The sequence below is a fragment of the Hemibagrus wyckioides genome, linkage group LG16 (genome assembly GCF_019097595.1).
Source record: "Hemibagrus wyckioides isolate EC202008001 linkage group LG16, SWU_Hwy_1.0, whole genome shotgun sequence".
NCBI classification, from domain to species: domain Eukaryota; kingdom Metazoa; phylum Chordata; class Actinopteri; order Siluriformes; family Bagridae; genus Hemibagrus; species Hemibagrus wyckioides.
In genome coordinates this window covers 21,575,001-21,592,532 of record NC_080725.1, presented here as the reverse complement: position 1 = coordinate 21,592,532, position 17,532 = coordinate 21,575,001, and the positions used below count along the sequence as shown (strand labels likewise).

At 38.7% G+C, this 17,532-nt stretch overlaps 1 pseudogene; it reads right to left on the bottom strand.

Annotated features, from left to right (window-relative positions):
- LOC131366734 (dynein heavy chain-like) overlaps positions 1–8,973 on the bottom strand; it is a 59,256-nt pseudogene extending 50,283 nt beyond the window's left edge.
- Positions 8,974–17,532: the final 8,559 nt, after the last annotated feature.

The window sequence follows — 17,532 nt, the reverse complement described above, 5'->3', positions numbered from 1 at the left end:
TGACAGAACAGACAGCAGCTCGGGTAATTAAAACCAAGAAGATAATGAGGAAAAAACAAACCCGTAGTAGATTCGATGAAAATATGGAAGAGAGGATGGGGAATGAATTTGGAGTAGCCTAGCTAACAAGCTAAAGTGTCAAAGCTGTCAGGGTTCTGGAGGTAATAAGGTAAAAAATAGGACTTGATTTGAGAAGGGATAGAAGGAAATGTCGCACTCAGTTCAAGAAAAAAAAAAAGAATCATGTGTGATAAAACCAGCACCTGTGTTGGTTCCATCTCTCTTTCTTTCCAGTTCCTTTGGATTAATTATGGAATACCAATATTATCGATGTTTCCAGATGTTGCAGTGAAAAGGGTTGTTGCTTCATTCGATGGACCACAAAATGTTTCTTAATGTCCATTTGGGTTTCCTCCTGGTTCTAAGGATTCCTTGAAATTCACAAAATAACTGAATTTGCTTGAAGATAAATTGCTTCTAGCTGTTAATGTGTGAAAGGGGGTGTGTGTGTGTGTGTGTGTGTGTGTGTATGTGGAGCCAGGCAATAGAATGGTGTACCATCACATTCCTAATCCACAGTGTTCCCAGGATAGACTCCAGATCCACTGCATCCCTAGTGGAGCATCCATTGTACAGCATCCCTAGTGGAGCATCCATGGTGGAGCATCCCTAGTGGAGCATCCATTGTACAGCATCCCTAGTGGAGCATCCATGGTGGAGCATCCCTAGTGGAGCATCCCTGGTGGAGCATCCGTGGTGGCGCATCCATGGTAGAGCATCCCTAGTGGAACATCCCTGGTGGAGCATCCGTGGTGGCGCATCCATGGTAGAGCATCCCTAGTGGAACATCCCTGGTGGAGCATCCGTGGTGGCGCATCCATGGTAGAGCATCCCTAGTGGAACATCCCTGGTGGAGCATCCATAGGGGAACATCCCTGTTTGATCACCCATGCTGGAAGTTCTTGGATGTTCTTCTAGTGCTCATGTGACATTCCTCTGAGTTTTCCAGGTTCCTCCTAGCTTCCTATGCCATTGATTCTAATCTACATTAGGTCCAAATGAGTGTATGAATCTTAAAGATCATGCCAATCTGTCTAGTGTGTATGACTCATATTCCTCAGCATTCTCAAGATTCTATGGATCCACCTTGACCTCCACCTTGACCTTGATGCCGTTGCAAGATGTAGGAATGATTTGATGATTTGGAATGAATTGATATTTAATTCCTGATGGTGTGACACTGATATATTAGGGCTAAGATTAATATATGATACTTTATTTTACAAATGTGAAGGAAATTAAAACATTGTGGAAAAGTGTGTTTATAATTCAGTTGGTTTCAGGCCCTAATTGATGTTCTCTCTCTTGGCAATTTGGTTGAGTTAATATGTGAACGCTGGTTAATAGTGACACATGGCACGATTATGTTTGGGGTAGAAACTTCCTACAGTGTCAAAAGGGGATTTTATATTGACCTTAGGGCACCCTGAAATAGGAAGGCCTACTGAAGTATAAGAACCAAGCCAGGAAGTAGCACAGGGGCACACATGTTATAAATGATCTGTGATTTCAAGACGGGTTCCAGATTTTTACCTTTTCATTTGGAGTTGCTTTTGAATTAATTGACCATCCAGATTCAGGAGAAAACTTCGGATAGATGTTTATGGTTATGGACCTTCTTCATGTTTGGCAGTAGGGATTATTTCTCCTTTTTTCATTTTTGGGGCTCCAGAAATAAGGACTTGCACAGAAGGACAACACATCCCATGCATGGACAGTTTGGACTGCTTGACTAAGGCTTTTTGGTTTTCGAATTTTTCTGATTTGATTTTGGTATCAATATATTCTCCATGTTTATCTGCTCATATCAGAGCTCTTAACCAGATTTTGTTACAATGGAAGTGGGAATAATCCAGATGGATGGACGGATGCTTCTGGGAAATGGCAGCAAACCTTGGAACCTTGGGAAATGGGAAGAGTTGGAACATCAACGCACACTTTCTGACCAGCGAGCATTATGAAATAAACAGTAACACGGTTTTGACCTCACTCTCAAATAAAGCAAATCCTCACCACTTCTTCTCTAGCTGAATGTCCAACACGTCGTAACTCCGCCTTTCCTGCTTTTAGCATGGATTTAAGCATCACTTTGGCAGCGTGTCACATGTTCGCGGAGCAGTTTCCGGGATCCGCTGGTGGGAACGCATGGTCCTGAGCACGACCTTTCCTTTTCATTCCACCCTTTAATTATGCCAATGAGGCCTATTCATGTATCAGCGCGCCCACTCATGCGCCGACTCGTAATGGGCTCCTACTGCTGCCTTCGTACCCTGCCAATTAGACCGAGGTTTAAAAAAGTGGGGAGGGGATGTTTCAGAGACGGGAAGCATGCTTGAATGTATTACAGAGGGCAAGAGGAAAAAAGAAACAGGGAGATAGAGAGATCTGCATAAGTGAACTAATTAATAGAAGGATAAGGAGTTTTCAATTTGTCTGGTCTCACATACACACACAAACACACATAGACAAATGGAAGAAGCCTGGAAGAAGCAACAACACCATGGACAATTAAGCGCCTAAATGTTGGTTAGCTTGAAATCAAAAGAAATGTTTATTAAAATAATATTTGTGATGTGTTTATTGATTCTGGTGCTAATGTGTTTCCTTTTGTTACTCACATCACAGCAGGGACTGTTACTGGAGGGATAATGAAAGGTCTTTTCATTGTCAGCATTTTCCAGCACTGGTAAGCTTCACTGGTTAACCCTTTTTACCAGTACACTGGTGTTTCAGATTGTCAGCAAAATGGAAATGGACTTACTGGACTTTCATATAAGCCAAATTAACCATTAAGACATTAAACGCTCAACATGGACACAACAAAACACAAGGCTTCTGGGAAAAAAAGAGTTAATGAGAAGTAGTGGAGATGTTGGAGTAAACATGAGATTGCTTTGGGTTCTTCAGGTTCCTTTGACCTTCCCAAAACATGTCAGTGATTCTAAATAGCCTTTCAGTGTGAAAATGAGTGTGTGTCTGTGTGTGTGTGTGTGTTCCAGTGTCCTCCCACTTGCCATTCAGGATCCCATCCAGTAAATATTCCCGCCTCAACCCCAGTGCACCCTGGGTAGAGGACAGACTCCAGCTCCACCTCTACACTGACCTTCTGATATAGCTGTGAAGCAACAAAAATTCCCATAATGCAATGCAGATACATGACACGGTTGCAGGTTTGGCTAGATAGCCACCAGACAGACTACAGGACTAAAGCGCCGCTGCATCGTTCTCTTTATGCAGATATAAAGCGAAAGCTAAATCACATCACATAGTACATAGTTGAACAGCATTGTGGGTAATCTAGGAAAGCAATATGTTGTCTATGAAAGATGATTAAATATATAATCTTTTGAAAAAGGAAGGACACCCTCCTTCAGTTCGGGTCTAAATGGCAATCGATCTTCAAAGTCTTATTAGAGATAAGGTAAAGATAAAAATTCAAAAGATAATCCTATTAAAAGAAATCCCCCAAAATTAAACCAACATTCGGAATCCAGGTGAGCAAAAATAAGTACACCCTTCCTACATCCTTCAATCATGTAGACAGCCACAAGAAATACACAAAAGTAATTAATCTTTTATTGAATGTAATTAATCAATGTGATTTTGACACAGCTGAAGGGACCGAGTCAGCCATCATGACGTTTAAGCGCAAGTCAAACAGTGTGTGTTGTGCTGTTCCAGGAAAACAATCAATTTCAAGATGGTAACTCTGCTTCATCACATGTCCCTAGTGTTGGGGTTATTCCTCTTATATCATGCCAAACCTTGTTCCCTTACATTTTTCAGATGTGATGTTCTTAAATATTTTTTCAGAAAAATATACAGTGGAACCTCAGCATATGAATGCCATCCTTTACAAATTTTCACCTTAAGAATTGAAATTTTGCAAGAAATTTGCACCAGCATCCAAAGCATTTCCAGCATACTAACAAACTAAACTGAAAGCGTAGGCTAAGTTATGCGTATGTCTGGGAGCCGTTCAAAACTTGTTAGCGTCAGTAGAAAGCCAAGCCAAGCCAACTGTAATAATAATACCAACCAGATGTGAAAACCCTAACAGATTCTCATACTTCCTGAAAACGTCATAGAGATCCTTTCACGATTGTCCATCTTCACAAGAAAAGTGACACAGTTGCAATCCTAGCTTTTTGATTGCACAGGAAGTGGGCAGACTTTTGTTTGTTCAACTTAAACTTGCTTGGATGATCTTCAGGTCTGTCCCAAAAGTCCAGAGTGTGAAATTACGTCCAAGTGAAATGTTTAATAAATAACAATACAATACAAATGTTCCCCTTAAGAACTCGCCTCAGGAACGAAATAAATTCTTATCCAATAAAATGGAGCTCGGTGTAGAAGAAAAACGCTGTATAGGATTCAGTATTCAGTATTTAGTCAGGGATTTTTATTCCAGTTTGTTGCCCCTGATCGATCCTGTCAGATGTGTTCGAGCTGGAAAAGGTTTGCGAAAGCTTCTGCGCTAAACGAGTCCGAGTCGGACAGCAGAGAGTGAAAACATCCAGGGAAGGAGGGAGCGAGGGAAGGGTGGGAGGGCTAGGCGAGAGGGGGCGATTTGGGAGTTAGCCGTCAGTCATCACGTCAGGAGGGTGTAGAAGCATCACTCTTGCTCTGTCCATCAGCAGAGAAATAGACAGAGGGAAAAGAGAGGCCTGGTCTATTTGTATGACGGATGAGCGGACATACCAGACGTGTTGGCCCCAGCTGCTGGCTCTAATGAAATGTGTCCCACTACAAGATTGAGCAAAGTGATTTAAACACCAGGCCAGTCGAGCTTCTCCTTCTCTCTCTCTCTCTCTCTCTCTCTCTCTCTCTTTCTTAGCTCAACCCAGAAATAATGCATTAGCTTCCTGCTCTACTCTGCAGAATATTTCCACCAGGCATAGAAAAATTATTTTCCTTATTTTTTTTGACAGGTTGCCGGTCATTCAACTCTAGGGAAAAGAAGTAAAGAGAAAAAAAAGAAAAAGAAACCAAAATGCCATTGGCATTGGCAGAATAAACATCTGAATCCAAAGGTAAGTTTTTATTAAAAAAAAAAAAAAAGCAGAACATGCGCTCATACAGAGCCATCAGGTTTAACCTCGTAGCTCCCGACAATCTCGAAACAGATATCTGAGGACATCAAGAACAAAGAAAGATCGGAAAAAAGCATTTAGAGTGTCCTTCCTGCTACTCAGAGGTCACAGGGTGCTGATGTCCTTGGGGAAGGAGAAAGAACCGTTCGTTTGATTGAAACAGAGAGAGAGAAAGAGTGAGAGACAAGGCCAGAGATCCTCACGATGCTACCTGGGAGATCTTAAATCATTCACTTTTACTTCTTTATTTCTTTGACTTTGTGCTATGTGGGTGATTGTGTAATTACATCTCAGGTGCAGGAGGATTTGCGGATGATTTTATTTCTTTTGGTGGAAGGAAAAAAATAAACGAAAAAAAAAAAAAATTCAAAACAGAAATTCCAAAAATTGGATTATTGTCGGAAGAAAGCCCCAAAACCAGACAGACGTAGATGAAGATGCTTCCTTCCGGGAAACTCGTACAGTTTTTTTACGAGGTGTAGTCATAATAGGAAGTAGTAATTACGACATCAGGTGCGTTCGAGTCACTTCGGATGAGCGTGATGGATTTAAATTCTATTTAATTAACTCCAAAAAGTACAGCAAAGTTTAATGTATTTTTGTATTTATTTTTACAATTTTAATCAAGTTATAAAGCTAAACTTTGTCGTATATTCATATAAATTGTTATTAAACAATGCAAAATTTGATTCAAATTCAAAATAAACAAATCAACAAATTTACCTTCAACTGCAGGAGCTATATCTGTTCATTCCACCGTTTTTTCTTACTCTCAAGCCAGATACTCTGAGCTCAAAGAAAATCCCAGTCGTAATTACGACATTGTTGCGGTGTTCAACTCGTAAAAACCGTCTTGCAGCATATTCGAAGGCCTTATCATTTCTATAGCAACGGCACAATTACAAGGACTGGTACAAAAATGCTTCACATAATCCGATAACAAAACACGTGTAATGATTAAGACGATTAATTTCTCTGTATTTAATATTTTTTTAGAAGAAATCTCTTTAGTGTCCGAGTTCTGTGACTTTAAACGCTTTACTTTTTTTCTTTTGTAAATTTCCCATTGGGATGAATAAAGTATCTATCTATCTATCTATCTATCTATCTATCTATCTATCTATCTATCTATCTATCTATCTATCTATCTATCTATCTATCTATCTATCTATCTATCTATCTATCTTTTTAATGTTTTTGATGTAACGTTCTAAATCTTTTTCTTTCTCTTTCACAATCCATACCTTGTGCCTTTTATCCTCCGTCCTTCTGTATTTTCTCCATCTCACATTTTTCTTTCCTTTCTATGCATTTCTCTCTCTCTCAGTCTCCCGGGTGATGTGGTTTAATTTACACTAGCTGAAGGAGAGTGAACCCCAAGCAGCACCACGCTGAGCTGCTGTTTACAAACCTCTCAGAGTTGCTCCTTGCCCCACCTTCCTTTTTGAATCCATTCTTCATTTTTCTTTCTCCTTGACACCCAGCCACCCAACACACACACACACACACACATACACACACACACACACACAGACACACACACACACAAATATCCATCCCTCTACATCTCCCCTTTCTCCTGTGTCCTGTGTTCCAGGTTGGGGGCGTGGCCATATTTGTAATGTACTGGTATAGCTACGCCCCTTCTTTATGCAGATCCACATGGAGTCCTGAATCCTATTAATCACTATACTGGAGTTAAAAGCATTGTTTAGAACCAGGAAACTCGGCTGATACACTATGTACCGTGCCATGAAAAAGTATTTACCCCATTCAGGGTTTTTTAATTAAAGAGAGCATTTTTCCAAGGGTTCCATTTTCAATGGAAAGTCGCCAAGGATGAGAATCAGAAAAGCATCTCCTCACCATCATAACACCACCACCACCATCATGTTTGGCTGTTGGATGATGTTCTGAGACATGATCTGGAATGCTGGAATGCAATATCCAAGTCTTCCAAAAATTTCCAATTTTGACTCTTCGACCCATCCATAGAACATACTTGTTTTTCCTTTAGTAAATAAAATTATAATTAAAAATTTGCTGATCAGAAATATTTATTTATTTATTTGTTTGTTTGTTTGTTTATTTATCATTTATTTATTTATTTATTTTTTATTATTTTTAAAGAATTATTTACATTTTTAAGCAACATTTTTAAAGCAACTTTAATTTGTTTATTTATTAAAAATAGAAAAAAATATTATATAAATTTAACACATTTTTAAAACTACCTTTTTTAAAGCTCCCCAGTCATTTATTTGACTCAGAGTTTCTTTTCCCTCATCGCCATCACCTCTGACTTCCTCGTTAGAAATTAATTTCAATTTCATCAATTTTTTCATCAATCCTGAATTTTTTTTTTTTACAGCTCCATAAAGCCGCTTCGTGCCAACGTCCGTTGTTAAAAGTGCTACCCAAATAAAATTCCCCAATTTAAATTGAATTTTTTTTTATGTAACGCAGTCAAATTAAATTAGGAATCCACTTACCGATGATGACTCTGAAGAGTACACCGAATTACAGTGTGGATGGATTTATAGTTTCTGGGGTGAAACTATTCAAGCTTGGAATGACCACTGATAGGGAAGTTCCTCGGTAGGTTTTAGTGAAGAAAATCCTAAGAAAGGTCATGATTTATAGCTGAATTATGTGATTCCTGTCAGCTCAAAAGTGCTGGTTTACAAAAAGAAGGTTTTGTGTATTATGCAAATTATCTCAAAAGCTTAGCAGTGCCTATTAACAATTACCTGTTTGTTTCCCCCCAAAGGAATCCTATCAAAACCTCTCTCTGTCCATTCTCTCTGACCATCTTCATAGTCACACTGACCTGTTGTAGGTCTTTAAGTGACTGTTCCTGGACCTGAACCTGTGGCAGTAGAAGACACACACCTATTGAGACGTATTAACACCTACACACTCCTTTGTGCGTGGTGACATCTCTCTTTCGAGCAGTTTTCTTTTTTCTTCCTCTCACACTTTCATCTCTCAGTGTATGCTTGGGAATAAAAAAGAAGCTTCTACTCCCCCAGCAATTGAATTAATAAATTACCACCCATGTTTGGCTTGGAGGAAGAAGAGAGAGACCAGAGCAGAGCAGAGCAGAGCGAGGCAGAGCGAGGCAGAGAACCAAGAGCCAGGAGACTAATTATCTAACAAAACTGTCTTCATGGAAATGAAACACATCCAACAAATGATGTGCCTCCTCTGCTTCGATCTGAGGAAGATAAAAACGGATTATTGAAATTAAAGCTCTCCTTTAAAACAAGCTTGGATCGGGATAAGATTTCCAGACACAGGAGTGATGCTGCCTGAAGACGTCTTTAGTAATTATGATGAATTTGTACACGTCTTAATGACGTCCTGATGCGGCGGAGCTTTACTACTTTACCTGTCTAGCTAGCTCACCTCACCTCACCTCATCTTGCCAGTTTCATTAACGCCAACATCTCGTATGTCACTAACTACCCAAGCCAAGCATCTGGTTTGACTTTGCAACGGTGTCTTCACTGTACAGGATTTCTTGTTAATATGACAAAATGTCGAAGATGATGAGCGAGAAAAAGATGTTGCTGCTTTTTGTTAGGAGCTGAGAGCGAAATTTAGAATATTATTTCAATAGCGCTAGCAATAAATCTCTCAGCAGCAAGCGACAATCACTAGCCCTTGAATCATGACAAATATGTTAATACAGATACTGAATGTAGTTTGAAGTGGATGTTTCTTGTAGGTCTGATGCAGATCTCAGACACTGGTCCAGGTCCTGGTCCAGGTCCAGGTACAAGTACAGGTCCAGGTCCAGGTGAGACCCCAGTACCATGGTTCATGACTATTGCAGATGCACATCTTTGCTCTGTGCAAGCCCCTCACAACCCCCTACCCCACCCCTCTTGAGTCTAGAGTCTAGTTCTGGATCTTGCCTTGGATTTAACTCCTTAAGACTGCACAGACTTCCTGTTAATATAAATTCATACACAGACTGAGACAGCCTCAGAGTGATGTCTAATGTGGCGATTTCTCCTTTCACGACTGTCCATCTTCAAGAGAAAAGTGTCACGACTGTAATTCTTAGCTCTCTGATTGGACAGGAGGTGGGCGGGATTTGTTCAACTTAACTTACCTCCACGGTTTAACATGATTGGCTATGCAGTGACAGTTGCTATGGTAATCAATCCAGCGGAAAATCTTCATGGTACAGATAAACCAGAGTTTTCATTTGTTTGTTGTTTGTATAAAAATGAATTTAAGCTTTATTTATTACTGTGTAATGCCAGTGTAACAACTATGTAACTACACATGAATAAACAGTAATTACAATGTAATAAACATTAAAATAGCTCCAAATCAAACTGAGTGGTGATTTTCAGGTCTGAGCCAAAAGACTGAAAAATTACATTCAAGTCAAATGTTTAATAAATAAACAAAAATTCCACAATAAATCTAACAAACCCTAGTATATGTGTATTCCTGAATACACACTAACACACATTCTATTGTATATTGTGGATTGTTAGTGTGTTCATGTGTATTTGAATATATTTACACTCTTTTAAGAACTACACCCACACCCACACACACACACACACACATACACACTTTTGCACAATTCCCATAATGTACAAATGAACTGTTTTCACATTAGTAGCTTGTGATGCAGCGCTGCATTCAGCGTGACGTTAACACACACCGACGTGACGAATAGGGCTGGAACAAATCGATACACAGCTATGCATATAGACGGTGTGATTGATAGAGAGAGAGAGAGAGAGAGAGGGAGAAAGAGAAAGAGGGAGGGAGTAATATAGGTCTCTGCGGTTTTCTGACGATCGCCATGGTAATCTGGAAAAGAGCCGATCGGCTTCTGCAGACAAAATCGATACGCAAAAGAAATACACAAAGAACTGCTTATTTCCCCCGGCTCTGATTATTAAGCTGCTTAAGATCAGCTAATGGATGTGACTGGTTCTGCAACCGACTCGCATTATTCCACAATTATCGACACCCTGTGTGAAAACGAGGAATATATCAATATATTTTTAATGAGATCAAAAGGCAAAAGTTTGTTTCCTGTGGTCATTCATTTGATGCTGATGTTGATGGATGTTCTACACGTACCATCTATTGTACATGGTAACCTCTTGGCAGAAGCAACCAGCTTGCTTGGGGGGGTTAAAATATCCTCATTGTGTCATCATAGGATCCTCAGGCATTAAAACATCCATGATGGATCACTGTAATTTCTGATAAATTCCTTTTTCTCCCTTATATAAAGTGTTTTCTGTGCTAAACCAATAAAGATTAGATTTTGGTCTGATTTAAACACTTACACTGAACTTATCTCAGAAAGAATTCCTGGTTATAGAAAGCTGATTTTGATGTTGAAGTTTCTTCTGCTTTCTTTTTGCCTCGTCTTTCCCTCCATCACCGTCGTCCACTGTGGTGGTCATTAATCATTGTTTGCCATACCAGACATCTATACTCTTAATACAGCACTTAATTTAGCTCAGCTCTCCAATCTTCCTCTTCTCTCCTCCTTCTCATCTGTTCCTCTCTTCCTTTACTGTGCTGTCCATCTCGCTTCACCACCTAATAGCACTAAAAAGTCTCTCTCGATCAGTCTTCGTCTTCCAACTGTCTCCATGTCTCTCTCTCTCTGCCCACCCGTTGCTGTCCCTGGTCTTCTTTTCCCGTAAGTGAGGAATTAATCAGGCTGAAATCGTGACTAGACTAAATGGATGGTGCATGAGAAATCCTCAGCTAGATCCTTACTAAATCTGTGCCATGCCAATAAATAAATAAACAAACAAACAAACAAAACAAAACAAGACAAAATAAATAAATAAATAAATAAGATAAAATAAAATACATGAAAATAAATGAAAATAAATGAAAATAAAATAAAAACAGTTGTTTTTATTTTATTTGTTTTTCATTTGTTGTACTTGCTTGTTTGTTGATTTATATTGCCTTTAATACACTACAGTGTTTATCAGTAACTATAAAAAAAAAAAAAAAATCAAGCCCTCTTTATTACAGTGTAATACCAGTGTTACAACTATGGAACTACACATAAATAAACAGTAGTTACAATGTAATAAACATTAAAATAACACCAATTCAACAGGTAGCTAATTCAAAACTTTGAAAATGGTAACTTTTCATGCCAGGTGAAGTCCTTATAAGCACAGCGCTGTTAAATTCTCAATTCTGATTGGTCAGAAAATGTTAATGACTTTTCTATAACAACAGCTCTAAAAGTAACCACAGGTTTTGGTTAATGCCCTGGTTTTAATACATTGTGGTTTCTATAGTAACACTTAAACAGGACCACAGTGTAGGCCTCCGAGGATGGCGTGTGTTCTGGTAGACGGCTTTAGAGGAGTTCAGCGCAGTATGTTGGCAGAGTCAAGTGTTGACGTGGGCTCACACAGGGCCAGGACTCGATTGTTACGTGGGTGCTTCATCGTTCTTGTGATATTGCTCTCTCTCTCTCTCTTTCTCTCTCTCTCTCTCTCTCTCTCTCTCTCTCTCTCTCTCTCTCTCTCTCTCTATATATATATATATATCACATCTTGTTATATTGTGCTATATTTCTACTGATAAACTGACACAACACTGAATCAGTGAATCAGCAGGAAAGTTTTAGCAGTTCTTCTTCTTTTTTTTAAGCTGTGATGGAACCCTGCTGTGTTCTCTGCCTCACTGTGGTTCTTTAATCAAGTGACAACACTTTCGATTTTTAAGAACATCAGGATGCAGTGATCCCAGTTCACTTCCTCGCAGGAACAAATGACTCTGAATCAACTTGACTGCAGGAAGTGAATCAAACCAGCTGCGTGTTTTGGGATGCATTTTATTTTTTAGAGATGGGAAGTAGATGAGAGATTTATAAGGATGTTTTAGCATTTTTTTATTCATTTGAGAACAAAAAAAATTCATACGAGTCATTTTTTACATGATTCATTTTCATATGAGTCATATTCACATGATTCATTTTCACATGACTCATTTTCATATGATTAATTTCCACATGATTCATTTTTATATGAGTCATTTTCACATGATTCATTTTCATATGATTCATTTTCACATAATTCATTTTCACATGACTCATTTTCACATAATTCTTTTTCACATGATTCATTTTCACATGACTCATTTTCATATGATTCATTTCCACATGATTCATTTTTATTTGAGTCATTTTCACATGATTCATTTTCATATGATTCATTTTCACATAATTCTTTTTCACATGATTAATTTTCACATGACTCATTTTCATATGATTCATTTTCACATAATTCTTTTTCACATGATTCATTTTCACATGACTCATTTTCATATGATTCATTTCCACATGATTCATTTTTATTTGAGTCATTTTCACGATTCATTTTCATATGATTCATTTTCACATAATTCTTTTTCACATGATTCATTTTCACATGACTCATTTTCATATGATTCATTTCCACATGATTCATTTTCATATGATTCATTTTCACATGATTCATTTTATTTATTTTTTTCACCCCTACATGACCTCAGTAAGAGCTGTTTTGCTTTTCTGTGCAGTGTGAAGAGAAACCAAACCAAATAGCAAACAAATGAAAAGAATCGATTTCGCTCTGATTCAGAGTCACAATATGGATTAATAGGTGTGAAAGTGTGTGGTCGACACTGAGCATGATCAGAAGGTTATTTTCAGGTCTTGGCCATGCTTTTATGATCAGTGTGTCATGGTTATGATTCTTGCATTGGCTCTAAACTATTCCCAGTATAAACTGGGATTCTGTCTTGCTGCTTTTCCGTCTTCCACTGCATTCCAGTCGCCTGTAGGTCAGTAGAACTTTCTCTAGGCTGTGTTTAATATCTCTGCAGCTTGGGCTATCTGCATCTTAGCATTGTGTTGTGACTTAAAAAACACTCATGAGTCTCAGATGCTGGAGCAAGCCACTTATTAAAGAGCAGCAAGAAATTTCCCCCTGAGCTCCCTGTCTCTCGCTCTCTCTTTTTATCTCTCTCTGTCTCTCTCTCTCTCTCTCTCTCTCTTTCTCTCTCTTCCTCTCAGTCTCTCTCTCTCCCTTGCACTCTCTCTCTCTCTCTCTCTCTCTTTCTCTCTCTCTTTCTCTCTCTCTCTCTCTCTCTCTCTCTCTCTCTCAGCAAAGCATTTATTATCCAGAGGATTACGGAGGATTACGGTTCCTCATACAGGAAATGACATCATCATAAGTTCCGCCATTGTAGAATTGTGTAGAATTGCGATGCTTTATCACTTCTACAGATTTGCCTGCTTTGGAAATCCTCAGACGGTCAATTTAGTTTCTTATATTTCTTTCAGTATGTGTTAATAAAATAAAAGTAGCGTGAGGTTGTGGTCTGTAGGCGTGGATGTGGAGGGTATTTCAAAACTTAGCCTTGACTTTAAAAAATAAATAAATCAATAAAAATCCCTGACTATACCTTTAATGTACTTACATTTGGGATTGGTTTGATTCCAGCTGAATCCATTTCAGTGCTGCATTGCACAAGCAGCCTGAGAAATAAGCTGGAAGTGGAACTGAGTAAATCGTGACACAGGAAATATAATCCTGTGGAGTGGATGGTCTCTCTCTCTCTCTCTCTCTCTCTCTCTCTCTCTCTATGCTTTCAAAGGGGTTCTTCTAATCCTCTCCACCTTCCTAATGAAAATTCCTCCAGAGCTGTCGAGTCTCTTCCATCTCTTCTGCTCCACTCACTCTTTTGTTCCATCTCTCCCTACAGACGGCAAATAAAACACGCCGTGTCGAGTTCAATTCGAGGCGCCCATCACTCTCGGGAGTCGGTGACACGGAGCTGAGGCAACGCGTGGCCTGGTGTTGAGAAGCAGGAGGCTTTAGGGGCGCAGTGAGATCTAGAAGATCAGGCATGAATGATAAGGCTTTCCCATTGATGTGACAGGACGCCGTGCTGCCACGCTGATGAATAAATATGGATTCAGATATGAGCTTCGGTTGAAGTTTCCGTTAAAGGAAAGGGCATTCATTTATCAAATCTCCTCATTCAGCGCTGATGGTCTACAAAAGGTCTCCATCCGTTTGCTCTTGTGCCTGCATTGCTCTCTTTCATTCTGCCTCAATATCTCTCTCTCTCTCTCTCTCTTTTCCATTTTCTTCCCCTGACTTCTTGCCATTTCAATGTCTGATTTTCTTTTCCACATAATCTTTTTCACATGATTCATTTTCACATGATTCATTTTCACATGATTCATTTTCACATGATTCATTTTCATGATTCTTTTTGACCTACAATTTTATTTTACCTTACATTCATCTTATATATTCATTTGAAAATAAAATATAAAATTCACATGACTAATTTTCACATGATTCATTTCCACATGATTCATTTTCACATAATTCTTTTTCACATGATTCATTTTCACATCATTCTTTTTGACCTAGAGTTTTCACACCTTATATTCATCTTATATATTTATTTGGAAAATAATAACATTTTCACATAATTCTTTTTCACATGACTCATTTTCACATGATTCATTTCCACGTGATTCATTTCCACATGATTCATTTTCACATCATTCTTTCTGACTTACAGTTTCTCGTATGAATCTTATATTCATCTAATATATTTAAATAAATAAATAGAAATTCGCCTGATTCATTTTCACTTGCGATTTTCCCCCCACAATTCTTGATAATTTTTTCTTTTTTCCCAACCTATCAGATTCAAATAAACTTTATTATCATTAAGCAGAGTATGTAGGCAAAGCCAAAGATATCTTGTGGTACATGCTTCCTGTTAAACACGTGAATCCAGCCACGTCCATCTGTGAGAACTGCATCACAGGCCAAAGGCTATCTACCCTCTTCCACATACATCAGCTCACAGAGACACTAATGATTGGCTAGAGCACCACTGTGATTGCCAGGAGTGACATAACATCCCACTATTCTCTTGGCCATGAATGACTGCGGCATTGATGTGATTTGTACTAGTGATCCTGACTCATCCCAATAATAAAGGAAGTGAAAGGATTTTTTATTTATGAATAATAACCTGAATAATATATTATGTCACCTTTTATTTGTTAATTTTGTTCATTTTTTTAAATTAATTAATTTATTTATTTATTTATATTATTTTTCAGAAACTTCTCAGAATGTTCCAGAAATCCAGGTTAAAAAAGAACAAAAAACTGTTTAGAGGCTCCGCCCACTTCATCTTTCAATGCAAATTTCGAGAGAAATGGTGGTTAGCGTTATTGCATTAAATTCCCACTAAATGAAGCCCTCGGTGAAGCTATTTTTATTTCCTCTGTTCTACAATAATCAGATATAGGAAAGTACTCTGGATTAAGCTGATTAGTATTCGGGACGGTGCCTCATTTGTTTGTCCTACCAGCTGTGCAAATAACACAGAAAGCTTTCAGGCTCCAACAACAACGCCTTCAGCATTTATCCAACTTGATTTATTTATATATTTATTTCCTCTCTATTTGCTAGTTTGCACTGTAAATGTAAATGACGCAGCTTTAGCGGCCTCTTTACGGTGACCCTCCGTCACCCGGCGTTATTAACCGCCCACGCTCAGAGCCGGCGTCTGCATGCTAAAGGGGCTTCGTGGAAAAATAGCCAGCACAGTCAGAAAGCTAAACTCTCTCACTCTCTCTCTCTCTCTCTTGCTCTCTCGCTCTCTCTCTCTCTCCGTCTCTCAGTTTTGCTTTCTCATTCTGTCTGTTTCTACCTCCCACTCTGCCCAATCTGCACTTCTGTCATCATCTGTTCTTCCCAACTCACTCGCTCAGTTTTGAAACCGATGGTGCGGTGCATTTCCCTTCTTTATACCCACGGCACCGTGCGCCTTCGCTTCATATCTTCATATTTTCACATTCTGCACAAATTCCTTCATTTCTCTTCGAGGGTTAGCTTAGCTTTTGTCAGGCAATTTGTGGCTGCGGCGGCGGAGCGAGGTCTAACCGTGTCCGAGTGCACTTTTAATGGAAATCGGAGCCATTTTCGGGGCGGCGTTAGAGTAGTTACCGCGTTGGCAAAAGGAAAAGAGCATGTGTGATAAATTTCCGAAAGGAAAAAAAAGAAAAAGAAAGAAACACCAGAGGCTTTTTACTCGTCCGAGTCGTGCTTAATGCCTCAGAGCTACTTGTACTTGTGTGTAATTGTATCAAAGTCAACGAGAGTGCAAAGGAAGCTTGTTTGAATTTAAGCATACTTTGTGAATTAGCATCAAATCCTGTATATATAGATTTAGGATGTACGTTATGTCCCATGACAGAACTCCTGACACCTTAGACCTCAGAATTTTATCTCTCTAAAGGCTTCTACTGTAAGATCCAGAGTGTGATTGAAAGATGGTGGATGAGGACAGGAAGTCTTGTGGCTGTAATTAAAACCTAGCTGAAATCACCTGCTGTAATGAAACACTCCGTACGCTAGAACGCTAACGGTGCTGTTTTACACCTGGGGTCTGGAGGAACTCCTAAAAACCGAAGACAGAAACATTAATCATACGTGTAAAAGCAAGTAATCTGGAGTGAGGCGTCAGACTCTACGTTTCATCCTCCATAACTTTACAGTAGAACTGAAATAGAAAAGGCGCTAGTTTGCCATCTCGCTGTTCTGCTGAATGTAAACACATTCAGAGATTCGTATAAAACATCAGCCTCAGCAAGTCACATGACCTGCCCGTGTCACATGTCACTGATCCCTCATGACTGCCTCAGGTTACTCCTCATTAACGCTCCAAGATCTGGGTGTTTCATTGCCAAGTTTTTTTTTTTTGTTGTCAGCATTTTATTGTGTTGTTTGTTTTGGCTGAAGGAAAGGAAAAGGAAAGGAATGAAGAAAGGGGAAATATAGGAAAGGAAAGGAAAAAAGGACAGGAAAGGAAAAAGAAAGGAAATTAAAAGAATTAAAGGAAAGGAGAAATAAAAGGAAAGGAATTGAAAAGGTACAGGAAAGTTAAAAATGAAATAGAAAAAGGAAAGGAAAGGAAAGGAAAAAGGTAAAAGGAAAAGAAAGGGAAAAGCCAAATTAAAAAAGGAAAGGTAAAAATGAAAGTAAAGGGGAAAAAATGAAAGGGATAAGGAAAGAAAGAAAGGAAAAGAAAGAGGTAACAGAAAAGGAAAAGGAATGGGAAAATGAAAATGAAATGTAAGGAAAAAGGAAAGGAAAAGAAAGGAAATTAAATAAGAAGGGGAAAGCAAATTTAAAAAAAAAGGATAGGAAAGGAAAGGAAAAGAAAAGAAAAGAAAAGAAAAGGGAACATGAAATGTAAGGAAAAAGGAAAGGGAAAAGGAAATAAAAGTAAATGTAAAAAAGGAAATAAAATAAGAAGGGAAAAGCAAATTAAGAAAGGA